At 38.0% G+C, this 26,108-nt stretch overlaps 1 protein-coding gene across 3 annotated transcripts in view; it reads right to left on the bottom strand.

Annotated features, from left to right (window-relative positions):
• SUGCT (succinyl-CoA:glutarate-CoA transferase) overlaps positions 1 to 26,108 on the bottom strand; it is a 344,184-nt gene that overhangs the window by 2,222 nt on the left and 315,854 nt on the right. The window lies entirely within an intron of this gene.

Genomic DNA, 26,108 nt, shown 5'->3' with positions numbered 1-26,108 from the left:
TCTCTACTACCAGAACAGCAATGCCTAGCCCACACAGGATTTGATGCAGAAATCCCCACATTTCTACAACACAAGGCAGCACAAGCATAAGGACACAATGAAATGGCATGTTAACGCACTTTTACAAATGTCAAAGCAGTGCACAGACAATGGGTAGCACCATCTCCAGTTGGCAGCACCTCTGTAGTGTTCTCCATTAGCCTGCAGTGACACGGAACTGACAGCATGCGTAGACATAGTATTTCCCATGTTGGTTTACATTTTTTATCAGAACTACAAGTAGCAGTAGCCATAAGAAAATCAACAATTATTTATATGCTCTGGCAGGAATAATTTCAAAAGTGAAAATCTGGAAGCTGGTAATGATACGAAGACCTCTGTGTCTTCTTCTTTTGCGGGAAGTCAGATCTCATGTTTTAGTGATGCTCTGTAGTGAACTGATTTCAATGTAGCTCCCTGCAGACAAGTAGTTATACCCTTACTACCAGATTCAGAAAGGAGAATGAGCCACAGATTTAGCTGGGATCAGAAGTGAGGTATGTACTCAGCACATGCATAGAAAGATTACCTGTCTCATGGTGAAAGAGAGGACAATAGTTTCCTTAACTTCTAATTGAAAAGTCTTCTTTAATACAAAACTGAAAAACCTTTGATGCTATTGGCAAAAGCATCTTTATTATTAATGGTAATGGCTTTTATTACATAATTAAAAGAATTTACAAAAAGGGTTATATTTCAGTATATCTTTGTCTGTGAAACTACAGTTTTACTTCAGAATGCAAAGAAATTTAAAAAACAAAAACAAAAACAAAACCCAAACCAACAAACAAAAAAACCCCCACAAAACTTCTCAAAAGCCAAAACAGTCTTTGTTTTATTTTTGACAAAACAGAATATTGACAAGCAAGGGAAATGGACCACAGCATGAATTGTTACATTTACTGCACGAAGCTACTACTTATTCAAGGAGAGATGCTGACAAAGGTCAGTCAGGATGCCAAAACATGATAGTTTATTATTTTTTGCCAGTCTTCATGAACTGTAATCAACTGTTAAATACAGTAAAGTATCCACCTCCAGGAAAGACAAAATAAGACAAAAGGTGCCTAGAAAAAATTTTTTCAAGCCGATTTGGTACATTTCTGATAAGTATGCTCCTCAAAGAAGTAATGGTTGGACTTGATGATCTTAAAGGCTTTTTCCTACCCAGGTGATTCCAGGATTCTATATATGGTTTCTGAGTTTAAAAGGGAAAGCAGTTAGAATTGGGGAATGGCAGACCAAATAATTTAACTTCAAGTTGCATTCAATACTAGAAAAAATAATCACCATGAAAATATTTAGCAGATGAGTAACAACCAGCATGCACCTCAAGAACAAATAGTGTATGTGATCTCTTGTCTTTATACCAGGAAAAGGGCTGGAGGTGAGATACATCCCATCTAAATTTAGATATCAGTAATCTAGATATAGAAGTTTAGTTCCTTAGATGCTCTTTGGAGACACAGAAGATGAAACTACACACTTACTGTGGTAAATGCGTAAACCTGGCCAGATGAATTGTGATCACCAGTGTTTCTCCATAGAGGAAAGGGTAGACAAGTGCTGTAGATGGGGAGCTTTACCATCCAGACATGAGGTCAGGTGAGATGACCCTCTGTCATGGTTTAACTCCAGCCAGCAGCCAAGTCCCACAGACACTTGCTCACTGCCTCACCAGTGGGATCACAGGAGCAATAAGAACAGGTAAAGGTGGAAAACTCACATGTTGAGGTAAAGACAGTTTAATAGGGAAAGTAAAAGCCTTGCACACAAACAACGGGAATTCTCTACTTCCCATGGACAGGCAGGTGTTCAGCCACCTCCAAGGGAGCAGGGTCATGTAAGAGTTACTTGGGAAGACAAATGCCGACACTCCAAAAATTCCCCGCCTTCATTCTTCTCTACTCCGTTTTATATACTGAGCTTGATATCATATAATCTGGAATGTCCCTTTGGTCAGTTGTGGCCACCTGTCCTGATCGTGTCTTCTCCCAATCTCCCATGTGCCCTTAGTCTTGCCAGTGAAAGAATATGAGAAGCAGGAAAGGCTTTGTGAAAGCCCTGCTCAGCAATTAAAAAAAATCTCTATATTATCAATTCTGTGTTCAGTACAAATCTGAAACACAGTCCCATATCAGCCACTGTAAAGAAAATTGCCTCTGCCCCAGGAAAGACCAGCACACCCTTCAACCAGTAGGATGCCAAATGAAGATTTGGCTTTTGGAAAGAAAATTCTCCGCTATTTTCCATGAACTGACTAAAGAAACAAGGTTTAGATAAACCCAAAGCTGGGTGCAATACTGAGAGGGAAATCATATTTAGAGAATTGCTTCTTGGGATCTTCTAATACAGAACATTTTAAGTGAGCTCCAGAGGAATCTGTTCAGCATGAAGCACTTATCAGTTTATTTTTACCTGGATGGCTGGTGGAACTCAGACCTTACCTGCTCAGCTTTGTGAGGACCTCAAAAGCTAAAACTTCCTGTGAAGCACATTTCACATTGACCTGGCTAAATTGGAGAAATGGTCTGATGAAAGAGGGTGAAATTCAATACTGTCAAGGGGAAGGAATTATGTTTCATTACATAAATACAGGGCAGAGGACAAACAGAAAAGTAGGAATAGCTAGGGGTTATTCTAGATCACAAAGTGAAGATGAGTCAACAACATCATGCTGTTGCAAAAAAGGGAAGCATACAGGAGTGTACAAACAAGACAGATGCCTGCAGGATACATGAAATAATCTTTTTGCTCTAGCTAGAACTGGCAAGTCACAACTCGAGCAGTGTCTGGCATGGGGTCCCCACTGCACAGCCATCTGGAACACCTGAGAGCTTCCACAGCAACTGAAATTTTCCCAGGAAACATGACAGATTGAACCAAGTGGGATCATGGACCTAAAGAGAAAGGCTAGAGAAAAACACTTTCAAAACTGCTCCAAAAAAAACCATAAAACCCCCCCACCATTACCACTAAAATAAACCCTAACAACACCGCCACCCCCAAAACCATGCAAACTTCCTGGAAGGAGGAAAGAAATGCTTTTTCTTGTCCATGATGAGAAATATTGACTTAAATTGCAACAAAGGAAACTATAGGAAACAAAAAATAAACTTTTATAATGGTAGGGATAGCAAAATGCTGAAAGAAGCCATGGAATGAGGCTGTGGAGTTTGTATCAACCCAGTCTTTATGAAGGAGATTTATTCTAACATAATTGCTCCCACAGATGATCCCTGGGGCTTGCTGATGAATTAGATCTCTCACAGACCCTTTCACCCACTAATATATGTCCCTTTCACCCACTGTAATACGAAAGCTAAGAAACAGCTCACATCAGGGAAACATTTTCTGTTAACTTGTTCCTCTGCCTCTACTCACATCAAACACACTGAATTCGATCTTCAGAGGAAACCCTTAGTGAGAGATCAGTAAATTTTAAAGGGAACGGTGACATCGCTCTCCAATATTTGTATTAATTCCTCTTCTTAGGAGTGAGTAGGAGACCTAGGAGGGCAGAACCGGCACTACTGTAAGCCACGGGAATAATCTCTGTGCCAACTGAAAGGCTTGTGACAATAATTTCAAAGTAAAAATGCCATTTAGAGATTTATTAGTCTAGAAATTCAACATAGCCACAACACTATTATGCTATTTCTATTAAAAAGAAAAGATACAAAGCAATCTTATTTCAAGTATGTGTATCTGGAATCTCTTTATACTGAGAAATCAGCAAACCCTCAAAGGTTTAGTAGCTATAGACTTTTCATTTGCTCTTGCAAATTTTTGCTAACATAAAAATTGTGGATCTCAAACCCTGGGAGTTTTTGCAGCGATATTGAAAGACGCAGAATAAAATCTCTAAAGAGAGAAAACCAAAATTGACATAGTGTGCAACAGAAAGAATGCTTCATGTTTCCCAAAGAAAATTAATCTTACAAACTAGAGCATGCTAGAAAATTGCACAGCAATTATAAAACTGATGTCTTCCTTGAGCTTTTATTGTTTGATGCATAATTCATCACGCTGCTTTTCACTTTGATAGAGTTATAAAGTTATCTACATTCACTCAAAGGAGCGACTTGCTAATGATCCATCATTAACGATTCTCTGTTCTTTCCTTGTGTAACTTCTACTTGGGTTCTGTGTCAATTAGGAGGGTGCAAAGCTTGCCAGTCAGGCTTCAGCAATCCCACGCTCCTACTGAACAACGCTCCAGGAAAGCAACCAGCAGAATGCTATGCAAATGCTAATTAAACATAACTGCCTTATGAGGAAACCATCCCTAGAGGCAGAGAGAGGTGAACTGCTTTAATTAAGGTCAAAAGCATTTGCATATGGGTGAGTTACAGGAGACTTGCAAATGAAAATAGGTCTTTGCTGTGGCAGAAGCAGGGTGACTGGTGAGAGGGTGTCAAGTGGTGGTCACCTGTGCATCCTTGCTGTCAGCAGGACACTATACTCCATTCAGGCATGAAGTTAAGGGGGCATGTATTGTCATGTGAAAAAAGTAATGAAAGAATGAGTGGTAGCTGTAATTTACCTTTGTCCTGTTAAATTAAAAGGAGTCTGTTTCTCTTTTTGCTATGATCATCACTGCCAGTAAAGAATAGAGTTCTTTCACCACATTTAAATTCTAAGCTAATATTTTATTATTATTATCATCATTTTGACACATTACTAAAATACATGCTGTGCACACCACATAACCTACAAGAGTTAATAGTGCGACAATAAGTCAAATTTTTTTTATCAGTTGCAACCACAATGACATTTGTACCAAGACATCCTGAATACTTGAACTGAGCCTCATCATAGTAAATTCTTTTTCTTTGGGGCCTATCTACTTTGGCACTGCTAAGCATCACACTGAGCTATTAGTAAAAGACATACCAAACACATTAAAGCAAAAGAGAAAAATTAGATAAAACCACTGAAACAGCTCCAGAGGAAGGACCCTGCAAGAATGAAACGCCTTTAAACATTCACCCTAAACAGATGAAATACACAGCAATCTTTAGAACATCTCTCTGGGCATTGCTGAGGTTTGGGTCTGCAGAAGCAAAGTCAGTTTCACTCTACAAGCAGCAGAAATTAAAGTTGAATTTGAACATATGAAAGTGGATAAAGGCATAATCTTTGCTTTGTCCTGACAAATAGCAGTCCTGCAGCATTTTACAGCAGTTACCAGATAACACATTTCTAAAGTACAGGTTAGAGCATATTGAAGCAATTCAACTCTTAAACAATATAGACAAAATCAGGCCTGGGGACAGTCAAGCTCAGGAAAAGAGTCACAATTATTTGTTATTATTCAAGTGGGACAAGGGAAAAAAGTGAAAATTTGAGCTAATGGATGTGTGTACATTCTATCTGAAACATATCATCTACCTCTGCAAAAAAAGAGCAATGAGAAACACAGCACCACTTGTTTGTTAGTTCTACCCTAGCAAACAGTGTATTTTATACAGACGTAGGAATCACATGAAAACTAACAGTATTTGGTTTGCATTGCAAGGTTTTGGCTACAGGGGCATCTTCTGGCATCTGCCAGAAATTTTCCTTATGTCTGATGAAGCTAATGCCAGCCAGCTCCGAGACAGACTCCCTGCTGAACAAGGCCAAGCCACTCAGGGGGCAGCGGTAGTAGCTCAGGGGCTACATATTTAAGAAGGGGAAAAACGTGCAGAACAGTAACTAGAAGATAGAATTCATAACGCGTGAGAGAAATAGCTCTGCAGATGCCAATGTCACTGAGGAGGATGGGGGAGGAGGTGCTCCAGGTATCAGAGCAGAGTCCCTTGCAGCCGTAGTGAAGACCATGGGGAGGCAGCTGTGCCCCAGCAGCCCTTGGGTATTCATGGTGGAGACCAATCTGCAGCCTCTGGGGGACCCCAAGCCAGAGCAGGTGGATGCCTGAAGGAGGCTGTGACCCCACTGGAAACCCACACTGGAGCAGGCTTCCAGTGGGACCTAGGAACCAGGGGAGAGAGGAGCCCATGCTGGAGCAGGTTTGATGGCAGGACCTGTGACCCTCCAGACATCCACACTATAGCAAACCATTTGAAGGACTTCAAACCATGGAAGGGTTGGAGCAGTTAATGAGGAACTACAACCTTTGGGAAGGACTCATGTTGGAGAAGTTCATAGAGACCTGTATCCCATGAGAAGAACCCCACACTGGAGCAGGGAAGAGTGTGAGTCCTCCCATTAAGGAGGAAGGAGGAGCAGAAATTTGCAAAGAACTGTTTACAACCCCCCACTCCCCACCATCTTGCACCATTGTGGAAGAGAAGGTAGGAAATCGTGAGTGAAGTTAAGGCCAGGAAGAAGGGAAGGGTAGGGAGAAGGTGTTCTTAATATATAGTTTTCTCTTTCATTATCCTACTGTGACTTGATTGGAAATAGATTAATTATTCCCCAAGTTGAGTTTGTTTTGCTCATGACACTGATTCTTCTGTGTCCTTATCTCAACTCCTTCCACTGACCAGCAGAGGAGGTGAGTGCTAGAGCAGCTTTGGTGGGCAGCTGATGTGCAGCCAGGGTCAACCCACCAGACAAAGCGAACATGTATGCATCTTTCAACAACATGGTGTTGCTACACAGCAGTTTTGCAATTCCAACGAAATATCATCAACAGTTAAGAATGATGGCCCAGAGCCAACACATTTGCACACACATCCCCTGTATGCTAGGTCAAGTGTTTGGAACATGCAATCAGCTGGTTATGAGACTGGCCTGAAGGAGATCAGCACAAAAGAAACAGTGGTTTTTAAGGCAATGAAAAGGAAAGTGATACAAAATAACTCCATGAGAGGGTCTTCATGGCTACTATGAAGAACATATGGGTGTTGGAAATTATGTGTGCAGGGATATGATATGAGGAGTAGACCAGAGCAACTACATTTTGAGTGTATGGTTTCTTCCCATTGGTCCCAGCCATGACTTCTATCAACCTGTTATTCCCAGATGAGAACACAGTGCGCCCAAGCACACAGCACAGCACAGTTTGGCTACACCACTTTACACCATGCTTCTTCCCCTTCATAAAACCCAAAGCAGAAAAGTACACAGGAAAGAAAACTCATTTTAAAGTACCTGCTAGTATGTGTAGTGCATAGGGGCTTCAAATTAATCTCCAGAATTAATGACCCGCTCCATCTTAACTGGCAAATTCTCATATATTTCTTTTTCTTACCATAGATCTGAAAGTTTAGGGGCTTGGGAGACATTTTGGGAATCTATTTAATTGTGGTGAAAAATATTTTCTTTTTGCATTACATTAGAGCAGGTGATCTACCTTTTAACAGCAACTCATAATAGATTGGGGGAAAAAAAAAAAAGTAACTAAGGAAATAACATTCAAAGTGTTGCTACTCCTTCCTTACTGCTGCTTCCACTTCCTCCACCACTTAGAGCACAGTCACACAAAGTGTTCACTTGGCATCCAGCACAGCTGAGAGGGTGGAAAGCTTTGGCAGGATTAGTAGGAATCAGTAACTGAGACTGGAGAGGATGGATGAACTTACAAATGGTAATAAAAATAGTAAACCTTGTTCTAGATGCCATAGAAACACACATATAAATCATCAGTAAATACTAAACAGCAAAATTGGTAGGGCTGTAAATAGTATCAATACTAGAAATACCTACAAACCACCTTTTCTCATTTGGACAATTCTGACTTCTGTGGAAGAGGTATGAGGATAGTCCAAATGCACACAAGTCAAGAATTTTAATACAGAAGCATTGTGAGAAGGTTTGACAGGTATAGTGTAAATATATATTATCTGTGATAGCCATGATGAGTGTTTAAAAATGAAACCACTTTTAAACCAAAATTTAGGCATTCAAAGCATCCCCTACACAATTCTGAAAATCCTTTGCCAAGTACATTTATAAAAGTACTTTCTCGCCAGAAGCTGCATGTAAAGAAATGCATTAAAAACCCCATTTTTAAATTTTTTTTTTAATTTCCTGACAACCAACATCCTGGATATAATCAGTGTAAATGCCACTCTAAATTTATATAACTCTTTACATTTTCAAAAAGTCACAATACTAACTGCTAAAATAAAGGAAATAATTTATCAGTCACCCTGGTTGCATATTTGAGAGTAATCCCACATAATTTTGCAATCTGAGTAACACAATTTTGTAATAGGACTCCTGGCATCCAGAAGCTTTAAAAAAAGTTGTAGTATGATGGTGTCTATTCTTCCCATGTGCATCGCCTCACAAAGCTGAAATTTTGCCCAACTTTTTGTCTAGACTCGCACTGTCCCACTCCTTCCTGAAACCCCCAAAGACCTCAAGAGAAGATGTAAAGAAAGACAGGAAGGAAGATGACCAGTAAGAATACCCAGAGGTAGCAATTTTAAAGAACCATAAATTCCCTGGGCAATAATCTGTATCTCCATTTCCTAAGGAAACAAGTTTATGTGTCTGTGCTGTCTTTCTAATCATGCGTTTGTCGGCCTTGTCCCCGCCACACACAGTAACTTCTGAATCTGTCAATCTTGACAAAAGTGTAGAAATCCCAAGGCAAATAAAGTTCTTAACCATGTTGTGAAAAACGGCAACTGCTGAAGGACAGGTGCCCAAATTACTGCCCTAATGACATTAAAAAACAACAACAACTACAGCAACAAAAAAAAAACCTACCCAAAGAATGGTGCTTGGAGCTGTTATATATTCTATTTGGCAGTAAATGGCTTACCAGTAAGTACAGATACAGCTCTAACTGCAGATGCATCTAGCACATACTGTATTCCTCTGGAGAGACAAGGCTTAAAGGACATGAGGATAGTTCAAGTCATCATAAGGATTACACAGAGAGTTTATCAAGGATATAAGTTAGAAGGAAAATTATATTTAGTTCCAGAACTCCTTCTAAGTATCTTTTCTACAGTACTGTGGAAGGTGTGTTCTAGGGGTTTTTTAGTGTTCTTGCAGGAAGGAGCTGAAGAACTACTTAGCAAAAACGAGTTACTGGGAGAAACCTTGAAAAACTCTGTAAGGAAAATCCTGCACGCATAAGCCTAAACTACTGAAAATCCAAGCTAAAAACATAATTTGTCTCAAGTCATAGCCTAATCAATACAAAATGTAATATATAAACCCACCATAGGATGCTTGTTAACCACAGGCTGTGTAGCTAATGCAGAAATTAAAACCCTAGGACACAGAGTGAAGCTGAACTTGAACTACATACAAGGTCAGATCATAGTATGATCACAATGGTAATTTCTAAGCAAAAAACACATGAATTTCTGAAATGCCTATAAGCAAAACTGTTTCCACACAACAGAGCTGGGGTAAAAACGCCCTGTCTGCATCTCCTGTGATACTTAGAAGGTCAAGCCACATACAGTTTTGTGTTGCATCTTTGCTGTAAGACCAAAGGCCTTAACTACTGTATCGTATGGAGAGTAGTTAGAGAGAAGTACGCTTACATGCATGGAACAAGAAAAATCACAGTGCTACCTGAAATGAGCCTCTTGTAAGGATAGAGCATTGCCTAGTTGCAACACAATCACATGATCTGGAAGGTGAATCATGCCCCCAGCTGAACAGGAAGACAAGCAGCTCCTGGAGGCTCTCCTACTGAGCCTGCTGAAAACTATTTCCAAGTCCCATGCCTTGTGGTAAGAGTGAGCCTGCATGTTGGAATAAGACATGCCAGCCAACCCAGAAAGTGTCTGTATCTCCTCAGTACACAAATTTGTCCTTTCCTGTGTCCTGTCTCTTGCTATAAGTTAGTTTCTTTGGCTCTTCAGAGACATAAAAAGTAATCTGCTTGGCCAGCTGTGCATCATCAGAGTGGGAGCAGATGAGCTCTTCCTTGCAGATGAGCTTTTCCTTATTCTTTAGGCAACCAGCTGAAGCCCAGATACATGACACTGATAATTCAGGGATGCAAGACAATGCACACTGAAGGACATGCATAGCCTAATCCAAAGTCTGGGTATAATTTGTCTTGCTTACTCAAGGGGCACTTTTTTGGGATGGGAGGCTGCAAGCTTTCTCCAAGCAACTGGTGAAAATAACTAAAAATTAAAAACATTTGGGCCTTCCATTAACACAAATTCAAAAGAATACTCAGAAAGCTCTCCTAAGCAACTTTTGAAAATGCATTTCCAAATGCCCTGACAAGATTCACAGGCCTGATATTAGAGCTCCTAGGGAACATTTTTTGGTGGCCTGTCCTTTAAATATTTCTCTAGTTATTTCTGTGCCCTTCTCTAAGCCTGGACATCAGAACACAGTACAAATTGTTTTGCAGAAGATAAATAATTTTTCTATGTCCCTTTTTTATGCCTCTAAAGAGCAGACCAGCTCTTTTCAGTACGCCTTGTAATGGGACTTTGCTAAAATGATTATTTTTGATGGATCCCATCATGCTTCTTTAAGTCTCTTTTCAGAACCAGGGGTGTTTGTTGCAAAGTCCTATTCTGGCATTCCTGTCTGATATTATTGAACCCCACTGTAACATCTCCTTTGACAGCAACAGTTGGCAGCCAGAACAGAAAGTGAATTGGGTGGCAAATGATTTGTGGGCAGGAGCAGTCTACCAAATCAAATTGCTTTGCTTAAGTTTTCTAACCTCACCACAACCCACTTGTATATTAGTACAGTTTACTTATTCATTTATATAGGATGATTAATGTCTTGCAACATCCATCTTAGCCCATCAAGAGAAAGAAGCTGAAAAATGAAAGCTTTCCTCAGTCCATCTGTAGTAGAACTGCTTTCAGTCACTTTTAAAGACTTTTACATTGATTAATTTTTCCTCAACAATTCCTTGTTTTAGCCAGAGGCTTAACTCTCAGGAGTATATGATTTTTAAAAGGCAAAGATTAGACATTTAGATAGATGTCAAATCATGTGTCTATCATGTACTTATGGATATTGCCCTGCTCCTTTATTCTGTATATCTTCAGATTGTTCCTCTGTGGTCACAATACACAGGCATATAAACCTCCACATTCGGAAAATTCAAGTCAGTTGATACCTTCCTGCCTGGTTGGTGACCCACATAGAATAAATATCTTCAGAGTGAGTATTAAAACAATAGCAAAAGCTATCAGTTGTAGCACACCCAGGAAATACTGTTGGTTGAAATTCTTCAGCACGGAGAAGAGACAGGTAACACTATGTTTGAGCACCATGGAAATATTTGGCACTCAATTTTTATGCAAGGCATCTATGATTAAGTAGGGCTGAGCACTGTGCACTGCTTGATCATTCTTTCAAAAGCTCTCCCACTCCACCCTCCATTTACTTCTGCTGTCCCCTGTGTAGCAGAATGAGGCCCCTTCTGACGCACAGGGACTTTCCCTGGCGAAGGAAGATGGGAAGGGATTTGATACTTTGTTTTGGATTACTTGAAGAACTGCAAATTACATTTTTAGCTCTTTTTGGGTAAGGTGCCCAGACTCCTTGAGGCATAGGCTACTAAAAAGCTGGCTGAGTTTTGAAAAGCTCTGTGAAATCTGGAATGATTCTTTGAGTGTCATACTCGAGACATCTTTAAAGGGGCCCAGTTTCCAGTAAAAGCTGAGGACATTTGAAAATCTTTTCCTTTCTGGATGCCTCAATTTGACTGTGCAGAGACATCTGGTATTCAAAGTAGATAAGAAAAGAGAGTATCCTTCCTTGAGCAGAGGAAAGTAAAATTCTAGACATATAACTCATTTCAGCCATTTTTTTTCCAATTTCATATTTAAAAGAAATCATCAGGTTAAGCTTATGTTCTCTAAAGGGAAGCAGTGTGCTTAAATTGGAGTCTGTAAATGAGGTTGAAGAGAGAGCACACTGCAGATTAGTCTGGGTTTTTCCATTGATTTGTAATTTGTAAGTGACAACTGGATCAATTCTGTCTCAGTGTGGAGGGCTGGCAACAGTTTTTCCTTGCTTTCCATTGTCTGCTGCCAATCCCTGACATGTGATATTCAATTCATCTTTTTGAAAATATGAAAGCAGTATGGGCAGGAGAAACAGCCATGTCAAACCTAACAGCCTTCAGTATGGTTTTGGTTCTTTGGGGGTGCCAGTGCGAGTGTGTGAATCTGACTTAAGTATAGGCTGGTTCTCTATCAAAGTTCTTGTGGCTTCTAACATTTGCCAGCCTTTACTCCATCAGAAGGATTTCAGTTTTCTGTTCTACCCTACAGTGGGCAAAAGAGTCAGAAATCATCTCTCCTCCCCAGCAAAGACTAGAGCAAGATTAACAACCAGAAAAAAGTCAGACACACCCATTAAGAGGAATGAAGCACAAGGTTAGGAAGCCATCCAAAGAATGGTTGCCTACCTCCTTACTAAACTAAATTGAACTAAAGTCTCTTTTGGCTCAAGAAGACAACTGAAAAGCTGGGGAATAAAAATTAAAATCAAATTGAAACCAGCCATGCCTAACCAATACCCCACTTTAAATATGTACAGATCAGTTTCATAAAATATTTCTCCATTCTCTCTTTTTCCTTCTCTTGATACTTTGGCTGTTTCCAGTTGGCCTTTAAACTGCAAAGAAAAATGTTTTTACTGACATGGTTCGTAATTTTGAAGCCCAAGCCTTAAGCAGCAGGTGCTTAGTTTTAATGGAATTTTTCCATCACCAAATGTCTGGGATCATCAGTTGCACCTCCCTCCTACACAGCTCCTCACCTTTTATCCTTTGCCATTTGTTTTTATGGATTTTCATTTAATGTATTTCTTCTGCTTTCAGCAATCTGCTTTTTCACTGCAAACCCTCCAACCACTCTTCTTTATTTTACCTCATACAATTGGTAAGTGCTGTCTCCTAAAAATCCATATAAAATATGAAAGGCCTTGCTGCCTCTGGTCTTGCTATCTCTGACTTCATTTTTAGTAATGCTGTGTCTCCTTTAAACTGCACTAGCAATTTGAAAGGGCCTTAGAGACTGGTTGTAAATATTTGCACAACAGGAACAATTACATTTTAATTGCCACAGGCTCTACGGCTTCTCTGCACAAACACACACACACACACACACACACACAGAGGACCCACAAACCAAAAACAAACAAACAAACAAACAACACCAAAAACCCACCCGCAAAACAAAAAAACAAACAAAAAACCACAAAAACAACAAAGTAAGAAACAAAAATAAAAACAACAAAAAAAATCAACCTGAACCAAAATAACAGTTGGATTTAGTTTATATAATTATTTTGAGCAAGTCTGTGTGTGGACACATTTGTTCCATACTAACAGGTTTCGTTTCCATTTAAGTTTAGTTTTTTGGCTGATTTTCCCTTAGTCAATTTTCTCTTATAATTTCCTTTTTTTGAGCTCATGTAAATTATTTTTTACATGCCTAATCTTAAGGAAAATCCAAGGAAAGAGCATCCATATTCAGGTTGCAATAGCATATATAAAAGCATAGATTAAAAGTAGCTGTGTTGATGGCAGTTTGTGAAAAAGATGGGATTCACATACTAACATCAGAACTAAATATGCCGAAGTAAGTGAATGCCTGCTCTACTGTGGTGCTGGTAGATTACTCCTGAGCACAGTACAATTTAACAAAGTCTAATCATCAGTCTAGCCATTAGATTACAATTCCAGTATAAGGAACTAATTCCTTGTATCCAGAAATACCTTTCCAAAGTCTGTGCTTTAGTTAGCTTTCCAATTGTATTTGACTATTAAAGAACAGTTTATTTTTTTTATTTACCTTTCTATTGTTTATCAGATACACTTACATATTGGTATATGGCTCTTGCCCAAAAAGAAATTACATGCTGCAGAAATGACCAGAAACTTATTTGTTAATAACTTCGACATGGATTTGACTGAAAATTTTGCCTTTTAAAATATGAACTTTTATTGCTCAGCAGTAAATCACAAGGGCTCACATAGGTTTCTCATAACTAAATTTTAACTGAGCTTCCCATTCTTAACAAGGCAGCCCAGTTTCAGAAAGCCATACCAGCCACTTCCTAATCCACAAAGCTCAGGGGCTATCTTCTACACTGAGCATGCAAAAATGTTTAATACTAACACAAATACCTTTCATAGATTATTCTGATTCTCAGGCTGATTTCTAAGCCAGCTGTTCTCAGACTGATTCAATGTGCAGATTTAATTTTAAACCAGAGTAATTCCCTAGTTGCCTGCCCTATAACTAGATCTTACAGGTGTAGGGCCTGTTTGTAATGCCTGTTCATCTAGTTGCAGGGAAAAAAATCATAAAATCAAATAATTTGTGTAGTTTTCTTGGATTCTAATATGTTCTTCCCAGCTTTCAGATACTATATCAACAATGCCAGAAGAATGCCAGGAATTACTTCATGCTTTATATATGTACCTGTTACAGATTATATTCATTGATTTCAAAGCCAGATGCTATTTTTGTTTAAAGGAATCCTTGATGGTACACTTTTTAAACATATATACTATATTTGTATTACATTTTGGTGAGAATAACTGCTTGCTATGAGATACAAAGATTTAAATCTACCTTGATTATAGAACTATTATAGTTTTGTTCTTTTCCAAGTAAGTAGTGTAAATAGCTTGCTGCTCCTCCCATGACTTATTCTCTGTAGGGCAATTTTGATAAAGAAATAACACCAAATACAAAGGAAAATTATGAAAATATATGAAACTCATCAGAAGAAACTAATCATCATCTAATAGTAAGGTCAACCATAGTACAGACTATTGAGCCGGGAATTTAAACAACTGGATTTTAACCAATCAAATCTGTGATCACAGGCAAATCATATTCCATTGCCATATCTTTGTGTTTCCTGTACAGTTGTGATAGACTTGTCTATTTAGATTATGAAATGTTAGGAACTACAGTCACTGCTTACTATTTGTTTATACAGTGACTGAGAGAATGGCCCCACCTTGTATTGGAATGAAACACAAATAATAATTTCCTGATATTCTGTCTCCCAAAGATGCTTCAGAGGAATATGAACCACTGTCCCAAGTTATATCTGATAAATTGTACATTACTCTGTGGTGAGAAAGATTTCTTTCTAATCCAAAATACATCTGTCTTGCCGCACTGCAAGTGATAGTTTCTGGGCAGAGAGCATACTAATTGCAGGATTAAACTCTAAGCTAACTTTTGGGTGGAAACAGTTTCCCATAATGTGGTAGAAAACACATGTTTGCCTCTGTCTGCAAACTCTTGGACATCACAGCCCTGATCTTGATCTGGATATTTAGATACTCTATTGAACTATGTCTGTGCAATATAATGCAATTAAAATTAAATAATAACTAGCTATCAAAAAGTATTATTGAGATTTTTGTGGCTCCAGGACTGCTTAGGCTGGCTTAGTTACTCTTTAAAGGCAGAGACAATTGGGCTGAATGTAATGAATTCTGCACCACCTTCAAATAACTAGCACACAAACTTAAGAGCTGAAAAAATAACTGTGATTTCTGCTAATCATCTTAGGATCATTTTAACTGAAAAAAGACACAGAGATTTGAAACTCAAAATCTAAAGTGTATCTTTGCATAAAATATTTTCGTGTAATATTTCTCATTTCTCTAGATGTAAACATTATATACTATTCTCAAAGGTGAATGACTGACACTGCTGTTATGACACAGATCCAATTGGAAAGCTTCTAGAAACAGCTGGCCCCTAATATCTTTTTTTCCCATGGGTACGCAGAGGAGGCAGATACCAGACTGCCAAACAGAAGTGTGGAGGAAATATTTCAGAAATTATTCTGCATATGTCTCCTCTTCTTAGGACTCTTCAGTCAAAAGACATCTTGCTAACAAAATGCTAACAAAATACTAAAAAATACTAAATGTTAAAATGTACTGAAAATGCTGGAGGCAAACACTCTTTTCAAGAAAAGCTAGTAAGGTTGTGATTGCAGTGCTAATACAAGCAGTACCACTCAATCATGAGTTCTCTATTTTGAAATGCTGAAGCAAATTCCTATGCCAGAAAGCATTAGTAAACCTAAGAGCAAAGTTAGCTGGGTGAAAGAGGTAAACAGAGTAGGATCAAGTGCACAGTGGATTGTGGCAAGAAATGTTCTTTATGTTCAGGAGATAACAAAAACAGATTTGTGTTTGGGAAAGCACAACTCTTCTGGAGAACAGGATTAAGAATTCTAGAGGAGAAGGTAATGACTCCCATCCTTAGTTTCTAATCCCAGCACCTTCTAACTCTTCTCTGCCCTTATCCAAAGGTGGCCTAACCAATCACCTGTTACCACCTAGAGGTCTGGCTTTCCAGCTAAGTAATTTCCATATTTCTCTGCTTGGCACTACTCTTTCACCACATTTGCCAGCTATAACCACATGTGGACAAACCTTCCTTTCACAGAGACCATAAAAGCTGATATAAAAGCAGAAAAACATTCATAGTGGCTCAGTACACAAGACCAGTCTCTGAAAATATTTAAAAGTAGATGCTCTTGAAGGCGAGTGAGAATACAGGAGGAATATCCCATATTTCCCCACGATAGTTTTACAGCCTCTAGCAAATCACTATCTAGCTCCAGTATTCCACTCTCTTCTCATGCATACTGCCCCATTCTTCCCAAATCTCTATCCCTAGTCTCCTATTAACTGACACCTACTTAAACATCCTGAGTTTAATCAACACAAGGATCTTAATACACCATGAGATAATCTCTCCCATATAGTTCAATTATTCATCAACTTTTAATGCCCTTTTTTGTTGCCAAAGCCTAAACCTTATCCTCAGTTGCTCCTTTTCCCATTCCTTCTCCAAAACCTTCTACTGACCTTAAATATAGAATACTCTAAATGTCTGCTATTCCTCATTATTTACATTTTTCCAGTATGTTCATTAATTAATGTACTCCCTCACCTATTTCTTCCATAAAGCTGACCAGTTGCACACTGTACAGTGAAAGCAATGCTTGAGACACAAAGATTAGCAAGTGTTTCTGACTAAATTTACCACATTTCTTGAATTCTGGATTTCTTAGATCTCTGCAGCTGGGATTTTTCCTTAATGTTAACCCCACTTTGCGAATACAGTGGACTTGTTTCATTTTACATTATTTTGAACTTTCAGGGAAGCTATATAATTTATGTACATGCAACAGGAATCTTAGGGTACCACAGACTTCTATATCAGATATGAGAAACAGTCTTTCTTGTCAGGGAAATCCAAATGCTGCTTTCTTGAGTGACTCAAAGGAAGAACATGACCAGTGTATGTTTATTCACTCTTCTAGGTCAAGCAACAGGAGTGGACTCTTTTATATAAGAAGTCTATATACTCAGCTTCATGAGCACGGCCCTGCAACAGGCTAATCCAGGAGAGCAAATGCTTCCTCTCCATCGTTATTCTCAACCAATTTTGACTCATCACATGACTAGAGAGAAATAAGACCACAGTTTTCACAAATGACTGCGTAGGAGCTCAGGATGCTTTTACAATAAGATCTGAGCTAATTGAAAGAAAGTGCACTCTCTGAAGCTCAGTCCTTAATACAGCTTCAGCTGGGCAACCAAAATCAAAAAAATGAATCACTTATCAACTTTGAAAAATTTGTCCCAATTAGTATCTTTGTGCTCTAGCTGATCTCTTTAGAAAAGACTTATGAATGTTTTTGAAAATATTATACAATATCAATCTGAATTACATTAAAATACTTGTGTTCTACTTGGTTTAGAGACACAGACATGTATGTTCTACACATGTGGAGAACACATCTGATGAACACATCTGATTTATATGGCGTATTTCCCATGACATGTGGAAACTGCTGTTGAAATCTATAGCAAACAACAACATGCAAATAATCCTTACATCTGTATGCAAGCAAACCCACAAGTTTCACAGAAGTTGCTCACATTAGATGTTTTTAGATTGAAAAAGACATAAAAGAATATCTTGATTTTTTTAAATTATTTTCAATGAAAGAAGTGATGATTTCCTTAATCCCACTCATACTAACTTATATTTTACAACAAGAACAGTTTTTGATGGGGCTCAGATCTGAGTTTTTAAATTAAGCTTTGACTCTTGCTATCCACATTTAAAGACCATAAATAGTGATGCTTTGAAATAAAAGATTTAGAACCAGATTTAAGAAATATTTAGTCTTTTAAGCATAGTGCAAAATCAATTTAAAGGATTGTAAAAAATAACTTAGGAACCAACATATTTTGGTAAATCTGGGCTTTCAGATCTTTGAGCACTGAAATAAGGTCTCTTTCTGAGAGGCCACAAACTGATAGTGTTGGGAAAGTAAATCACTTGATGACTTAAAATCCTTTATTTGTATTCTGGATAAAAATGTTAATGAAGACATACAAATAATGTGCTATTTTCATTTCAAATTAATACCAAGTTTAAAATAACCTTTCACATAGAAATTGCAGCTAAATTAAAGTTCTTAAGAAAGGAAGGAAAAAGAAGGGCGAAAAGCAAATGTGAATGTGGAAAAATAGTGGAAGAAAATACTATTATGATTTAGGAAAAGTGCTTATGTTCATCCACATCTGAATCCTCATCCAGGTATGTCAAAATCAATGGTAATAATAGCAACATGAACATGTGGAAAAATTCCTTGACTGCACTATACTACTGTAGCATAAGAATGGGAATACATTGAAATGAACATCTTTCCAAGATTTGGAAATGTTAAATTAAGTGGTAGAAACAGTAAAGGTCTATTAGCAGAGTGATCTACAAGGTGTGGTGTTTCCCTGAAGTGCAAATCAAATATTGCCTGTGAAACGGGAATAAGTTCTTCAGAACTGTTAAAAAAGAGAGGGAAAAGGTTTAAAAACTCTACAGAGTTGTAATACATTGTGCAAAAGAATGAATATCTTTTCATGATATGAAATGATAACTATCATTTCATAAACCTCACTTTATTACGTGATTAATTAAGTGTAAGTCCATGATCTTACACTCCGGTATAATCAACCAGTATAACCAATTAATTTACATTAATTAGTGGTATAAAGAGTTTGGAGAAGAAATAAATTCCATACTAGAACATCTAGATATCGATTTCAGCTGGTTGCATGCAGAAAAACATCCTAAGCATCTTACTTATATACACAGATGTACTGATATTATGTAGATGCACACACACTTGTACTTACAATGAGATGATTACAAGATAGATAGATATAGATATATACAGCAAGCATACAGTCACTTCCATTTCTAAGACACTAAGATTCTCAGGTGTTTACTGTCCACATGAAGGATATTATTAACAAGAGGAGGTACATCTTTTGAGGTTGTTACCTCTCAAAAAAGTCTGATCCTTATTTAATAACATCTTTGACATTCCCAATACAAATATGGTGGGAAACAACCATTGGATAGAGACATAAAATTCTAGCACTTGCACTCACTTGCTATACAGTTTTACATAAAGTAGTTACTCTTTGTGGTTGTGATCCACCAAACCATTTCAGCATGTGTTTATATAACCCAGCCTCCTCAGCTGCAATGAGTGATGATGCTATTTGCTGACTTAATTCTTAGGTTACTGTGAAGATCTCAGTAACACTAGCAGGGAGACAAGTTTTTAGAGCAGCTACAGCATTGTAACAAATATGACCAATAAACTTTCCTTAGTACAACAATAAACTTTCTATGAGCCATGCTAATCTGCCTGGCTGCAACAGGCTTGAGAACTTTACACTTAGTGAACACCTTCCCTTCATGGTGTGTGTCCCACTCAGCCCTAATCTCACACTGTCCACAGTCTGGCTAGGCATGCCATCGTCTCATTTGCACTGGTATATCTTGTTTTCTTTCCAAAACAAACTAGGGCAGGTGACAGCAAGGTGCAATGAGAGTGCAGATCACAAAGAGCGGGGATGTTTAGCCAGCCATATCTGTGTGCTGTGAATGTTCCTGGGTTGCAGAGAACAGGCTCTTAGAGATCAGACATAAAGAGCAGGAGAAGATGCAGCAATAAACCAGAGCCTGGAACATGTCATTTCTCTTCTGCAGGAGGAGAAACATGTCATTTTTCCTCTGCAGAATGGCTCAATGATGAGTAGGTATTCAAGGACAAGAAACTCGTTTATTGTGACCTTAGGGAAATTGCTTTGTCCCTGTGAAATGGGGAAAACAGTTCTTAAGTGATTCCCAAGATGAGGTTTATGATTTTATCCATTGCTTTGAAGAAATTATAATAGATCCGTTGAAGTATCTTAGGCAAAACAGACCTGTATTTTACAATAAATTTATGCAAAAAAAGTTTAACATTGGTACAAATGAAAAGCCAAACTTATTTTTAAATGTTGTATGGGTTAAATTACTACTTGTGACCAAAATGAAATAGACTGCTATGATTACTAAGGGCATACTGCAATACCAGAATGGACCCTTCCTTGCATATTTAAAAGTGAAAAGCAAGGTCACTTTGAGCATTTTGCCCAGGCATTAGCCTTCTCCTGTGGAGAACCAGTTTTAAGAAAAAGCAGAACTTTATTACCAATACTGACTGAAAGTGACCAATTATTTAAAGTGAAACTGCTATCTTTTTGATGCAGGTACCTAGTCAGGAATGTGCCTCCTACCTGCCTCCTAGATCAGAATGGAGTCCTTGAAGTGATTTTATGCATGTAGCTCACAACTGCTTTCAGATGGATATGATTTAATAACTTTGAGAAAAAGCTTTTGGCAATTCAGTTCTCAATGGCTGTATTTTTGTCATACGTGAAAATGGTCTAATCATGTTTCAATTAACACCTCTAACAGCACAACTTACTGCCCTTGTGTCAGTTTTCTCTCAATATACAGATGGCAGATTTTGAAAAAGGATCAAATATTATGAAGTCTTCCAAAGAGCACCTTGTACAAAGGATGAGCTACTGAAAGCAAAGAAAATGAACATTTTATCAGTGTGCCTTTAAGGCATAAATAACAAAGGTTAAAACAGCAACAGGAAACTTTTCCAAACTGGTTATGTTTAGCTGTTCTAATTCTGTATACTGCCCCAAGGAATTTGAAAATGCATTGAAACCAAGGACCTTCTTTTACACGGGGAGACATAAAACATAATCCCATCGACTGTAAGGCAAGCAACTTACAAGTGATTAGCCAGAGCAATTTATTTGCAACATAACTTTTCAGCACAAGTACACAATGTTTGTCTTTCGCAACAGTTTCACTTCATTTTCTATCAGAGGGCCACCAATCCTTTGTGCCAGAATTTCATAAAATTAATAAATCTATTTCCATAATCCTTGTTGCTTTTACTGACAAATGTAATAAACTACAGGATGCAAAACACTGCAAGCCTACTGGGATTAATTTTCTTTTTTTTCTTTTTCCTTGAGAAGCTTTACAGAGTAGCACTTCTGAGACATGCTCATATGTTGTAAAACTAATCCTTAGCAATTTCCCCTTTTCCCAAATAACCCAAATAATTTATGAATAGTGAAGGATTTCCTTTATCAGACAATACTTTTTGTTTGTTTTGGGTTTTTTCCCCTATATGAGTTGTTATCAAGGAAACACACTTTGAAATTATTAGATGTTCTCAGGCTGACTTTCAAAAGATACACTCCTAAGGAAATGGGTAAAACGACTAAAAAGGTGTCCCACACTTTAAAGAGAACTGAGACGAAATGAAAGAGAGAACTAAGAGAACTGAGGCCAAACCTGATGGGACCTACAACCAAGGTAGTCTTTCTAACCCTCTTACAGCAGGCATTTCAGTGCCACGTTTTATGCTTTTATCTCTGTAAAAGATCTGCCTTTTTTTTGTTGTTGCAAATCACACATAGATGATTTTTCAGTGTTGATGAGCCAGTGAGGTCACATAGGCTCCTAATATTTTCTGTTCCCAGTCCTCCCCAAAATTTGGGTGATGCCCATCACTCCATGGGTAATAGAAGGTGTTGCCCAATGCATAGAACAACCACACTTACATGTCTGCCTTCTGCAGCTAGGCCTGCACCTCTGCCTCTGACCCCATCCTTCGCCTTCTGTAATTTTAGCTGGCAAGCATGTTAGTGCACACACAGAGACCAACAGTGATGTGATGTCAAGTAAACTTGTGGAAACAATGCCAATACAATGGAAATCAAAGTATACTATAGCATTGATTCATCTGCTAAAAAAATCTGATTTTTTGCTACAGAAAGAGAAGTCTGAAATACAGCTCTTCAGGAAAAAAACACACTTGTTCTAATCACCTTCCTGCTACCCCACATAATGGCTCTAGTCACAATTTTACCTTATCCTTCTGCTGCAGAGAGACACCCTTGATTTGCCTGGAAAGTGGGGAATAGGACATTGTAAGCACAACTATTCCATTATTTCTTGTTTATTCTGAAAGGAGCAATAAAGGGATAAACACAAATCTTGGCTGGAATAACTCCAACAAAAAATGGTTGAATATGTTTTTGGAGAGTTGGTTACCTTCAGGAAGTCCTTAGATAGTCTGAAACTCCCTCTCCATCAAGAAGAAAGACTGCTCAAAATTTCTTTAAACTGACAGGCAACACGTAAGTAATTAAATTGAAAAAATTTTCATTTTGCTACATATCCAGCTCCAAATTAAATATTACAGGAGAACTGAAAATCTGAAGAAAATGTCCCATGAGGCATAGAAAACAATTAGCAGGCAAAAAAGGAGAGGTATTCAGTGCTCTGCTCACCCTAGAAATCCAAGCCAATTACAGTAGAAATAGACAGTGATTCAGCACAAAGGTTCCTTGGCAGCCTAGTGAAGAAAAGGCACAACTCCAGCTGGGTCACTCAGAGAAAAAAAAAAAAAAAAAAAGCAATAGTGCATCATAAGGGCAGGATTTGGGTTTGCAGCCCTTAAAAGGGGGGACATTTCATTCAATTCATATAATTTCTAAGAAGACCTTCTTAATTTATATTTGCTCTCAAAACATAAACCTAAGAGTCATTTGTTATCATAGGGTCAAAAAATCCTGCAACCATCAAGGGTCTCTCCCATAGTTTAACTCAAGGAAAGATGCATTTCTGGAGAGGTATGCTCTGATACTTCTGGGAAGAACACAGTGCAACACAAAATTTAACCATCAGAGATTTTGTCATCCTTTTTCCTGAAAAAAAGAGGAGGGCCAGAAAGAGGAGCTTCAGGTAGTTGCTCTGAAGACATGATGAAGGAGCCTTGATTTTAACTGATGACAGAAACAATCTGAAAAGAAAGCTTGGGGGTTGTTTGTGGTTTGGTGTTTTTTCCCTTTTTTTTTTTTTTTTTTTTTTTTTTTATGACAAGGGAGCCAAAATTTTCGTCATTGTCAGAGACAAGACAAGATGAGATGCAGATCTTCTATCTGCCATAGGCTGAGAACTCCATTACTTGAGTATGCATGAAACATATGTAAAATTCATCTTGGAAGAGCTGTAGATTAGAAAAATTATAATGGAGAAGATAAAATAGAGGAAGGAATAAAAAAAATAAAAAGTGGGGAGAGTACACAGCTATGGAGAAAAGAAAAAAAAAAAAAGAAAAAGAAAAAAAAAGTTAATTGTTTAGGGCCCAAAATACTAGAAAGAACAGGAGGAGGAGAGTTTGATGTTAAAAAGTGATGAAAAGGTGACTGAGATGTCTACCACGGAGATTCAGAAAATATGCTGGAGCAAGAATATAGGAGCTATGAAGCAGAGTCATCACTTGCAGCTGAGGAAGTTCTTATGATCACAAGAATTTTTTATAATGTGCTCAGCCAGCTGTGGTTGACTTGGTGAATAATGCAGCTAGGAACAGGAGTGAAATAACTGAGCTAAGGGATGGGGTGGTAGAGGCCAACAGCTGATTTGACAAAAGACAGCAAAAAGAAAAAAGCTAATTTGAATGGATTGTGTCTGAAAAAAGTCAGCTGCATGAGCTTAAGTTTCACACAGAAAGAAAAGGAAAGCAACTTCAAGATACATTCTCAACTTCCATAGTTGTCCAAGGAGTGCTTTTAGAAATTACTTTATCTTGAAGATAAAGCTTTAGACAGAAAAAATATTTATCTTTTAGGAATGTTTTAAAATAATATGAGTGAATGATCTTATTTGCCTAAAAATAAAAAGATAACATTAAAATAAAAGCTTTTGCTGTTTAAAAAAATACCCCAAACAAACTCCATTTCTTCTTACCCTTAAAATAACAGAACCACATAATACCACAAAACAAATACTGTTCTTGTAAAACTATTATCCTTACAGTGATACCAAAGGTTCAAGAAGTGTAAGGTTCATAAATTTTACAGTCCAGCTGGAAGAGTATGTGCATGTGTTCCTGTTCCACAGCACTCAGATAAAACATTTAGAACATAACCATTTTAAGGTGATACTGTCAACATTTAAATAAAAGCCACATCTATTTTTTTCAATACTATTGTGTCAGATAATACTTGGAAATTTTGTAACTAAAAGAGAACAAGAGTTTTATTTCCTACTGCTCCAACATGCTCAGGCTTCACAGGCAGACTTCACAAAAGTTTTCAAACGAGGCTGAGGAATCTCCGTCCTTGAGTTTTCAAAGCTCAACAGACAAAGTCCCAAGCAACCTGATCTGAAGCCAACACTTAGCCTTCTCCAGTCCAGCAAGATTCTGGAATACAGAACATCCATTATGAATATTTCCAATTTTTATCTCTTGGCAAACCATCTTGGTAATGGACTCCTAGTCAAGCATGGTGTTCATGACTCACTTGAGCAAATAAGATTAAAGAACATGCAGACATAAACCTGATACTTGAACAACTTCATTTGATGAGGGAAGGAGAATGATAAATTCAGTATCTGACACAGGGAAATGGGGTAAAACCCGACAAAGAAACAGCAGGAGGATCACAAGTAGTCTCCATCAATGTTGCCTTCTGTATTGCTCTGTACAGAACTTGTGTTATCACATAAAAGCTTTAAAATATGGTATTACATCATTTTCAATATGATTTAGCTCTACCTGTGTCCTGGTTCTGGCCAGAGCAGGGTAAATTAGCAGTAGCCTGGAGGGGGCATGGCTAGGACCTGGAGGTTATTATATACCACGTCAGCCCATTGCCAGGGGCAGGGGAAAGGGACTCTGTTCCAGGGAGAAAGGGTTCCTTGTTGAGAGAATGTGGTAGAGGGAGCTGTCTGGTATTGTCTCTCTTATTGAGGGTATTTTCTATGTGAATAATTTCTTCTCTTATACCCTCTGTCATTAGCATCGTTGCTGTTAATGATTTTCTTACCTCATTGCTGTTTCCATCAAGCTGTTCTAAATCTCAGCCTGTGATCTTTACCCTTTGAGCCTCAAATTGGAGGGAGAGAGAATGATTTTAGTGGGAGTACTAAATTGGAGGTTACCATTCCTAAACCAAAACAACCTGCAATGTATGAGATTACCCGACAAGGCTTCAAATTGATTTTTTTCAATCAAATAAGGCTCTTCCTGTTTTCACTGCAGGAAAATGTGAAATATGGCTTAAGGTTTCCTAAGGTGCCATGTAAAGTTGTTATCTTGAATCTCAAAAGGCTTATGGGGCCTGCAGTCCTTTCCCTTTTGGATGAGGGAAACCAGAGTGGGTGAAGCATCTTGTTAGCAGTAAACTGTGATTCTGAACACTGCCTGGATGTCCCCATCTCATCCTTCATTATATGGTTGAGGCCTGTTCCAACAGACTTGGTTTCAATCAGGCCAATAAGCAGTGCCTAAAAATCAATACACATCTTAGAAGCCACCTCGACCATGACATGCAAAAATCACTTCTTAAAAACTCACGTTTTAAATATACTAAACACTTGTAAACCTGAGAAAAGAGAAACACATAAGCTTAAAAAAATACGATTTTTCAGATTTTCTCTCTGCCTACGGACATATATTGCCCCTGCCATATGCCACAAACATTAAACTTTCAATTGGAAAAACAATTCTCAGCCACCTCTTTCATAAAAACCCATCAATCATTTTTAATGTTTTTTGACCGATAAATAGTAGAGCTGCTTCACTGAGCTATTTAATTCATATTATTTACAACTGGAGAAAAATGAGGAACAGCCTAGGGAGGCCAAAAAATATGATACACACATGCACACTAAATTAGATTTGGGTTTGTTTTTTTTCCCATTAGTTTGAGAAGATAA

The sequence above is a fragment of the Hirundo rustica genome, chromosome 1, assembly GCF_015227805.2.
Source record: "Hirundo rustica isolate bHirRus1 chromosome 1, bHirRus1.pri.v3, whole genome shotgun sequence".
NCBI lineage: Eukaryota > Metazoa > Chordata > Aves > Passeriformes > Hirundinidae > Hirundo > Hirundo rustica.
The sequence above is the reverse complement of the archived record's forward strand: the minus strand, read 5'-3'. Positions and strand labels throughout refer to the sequence as shown.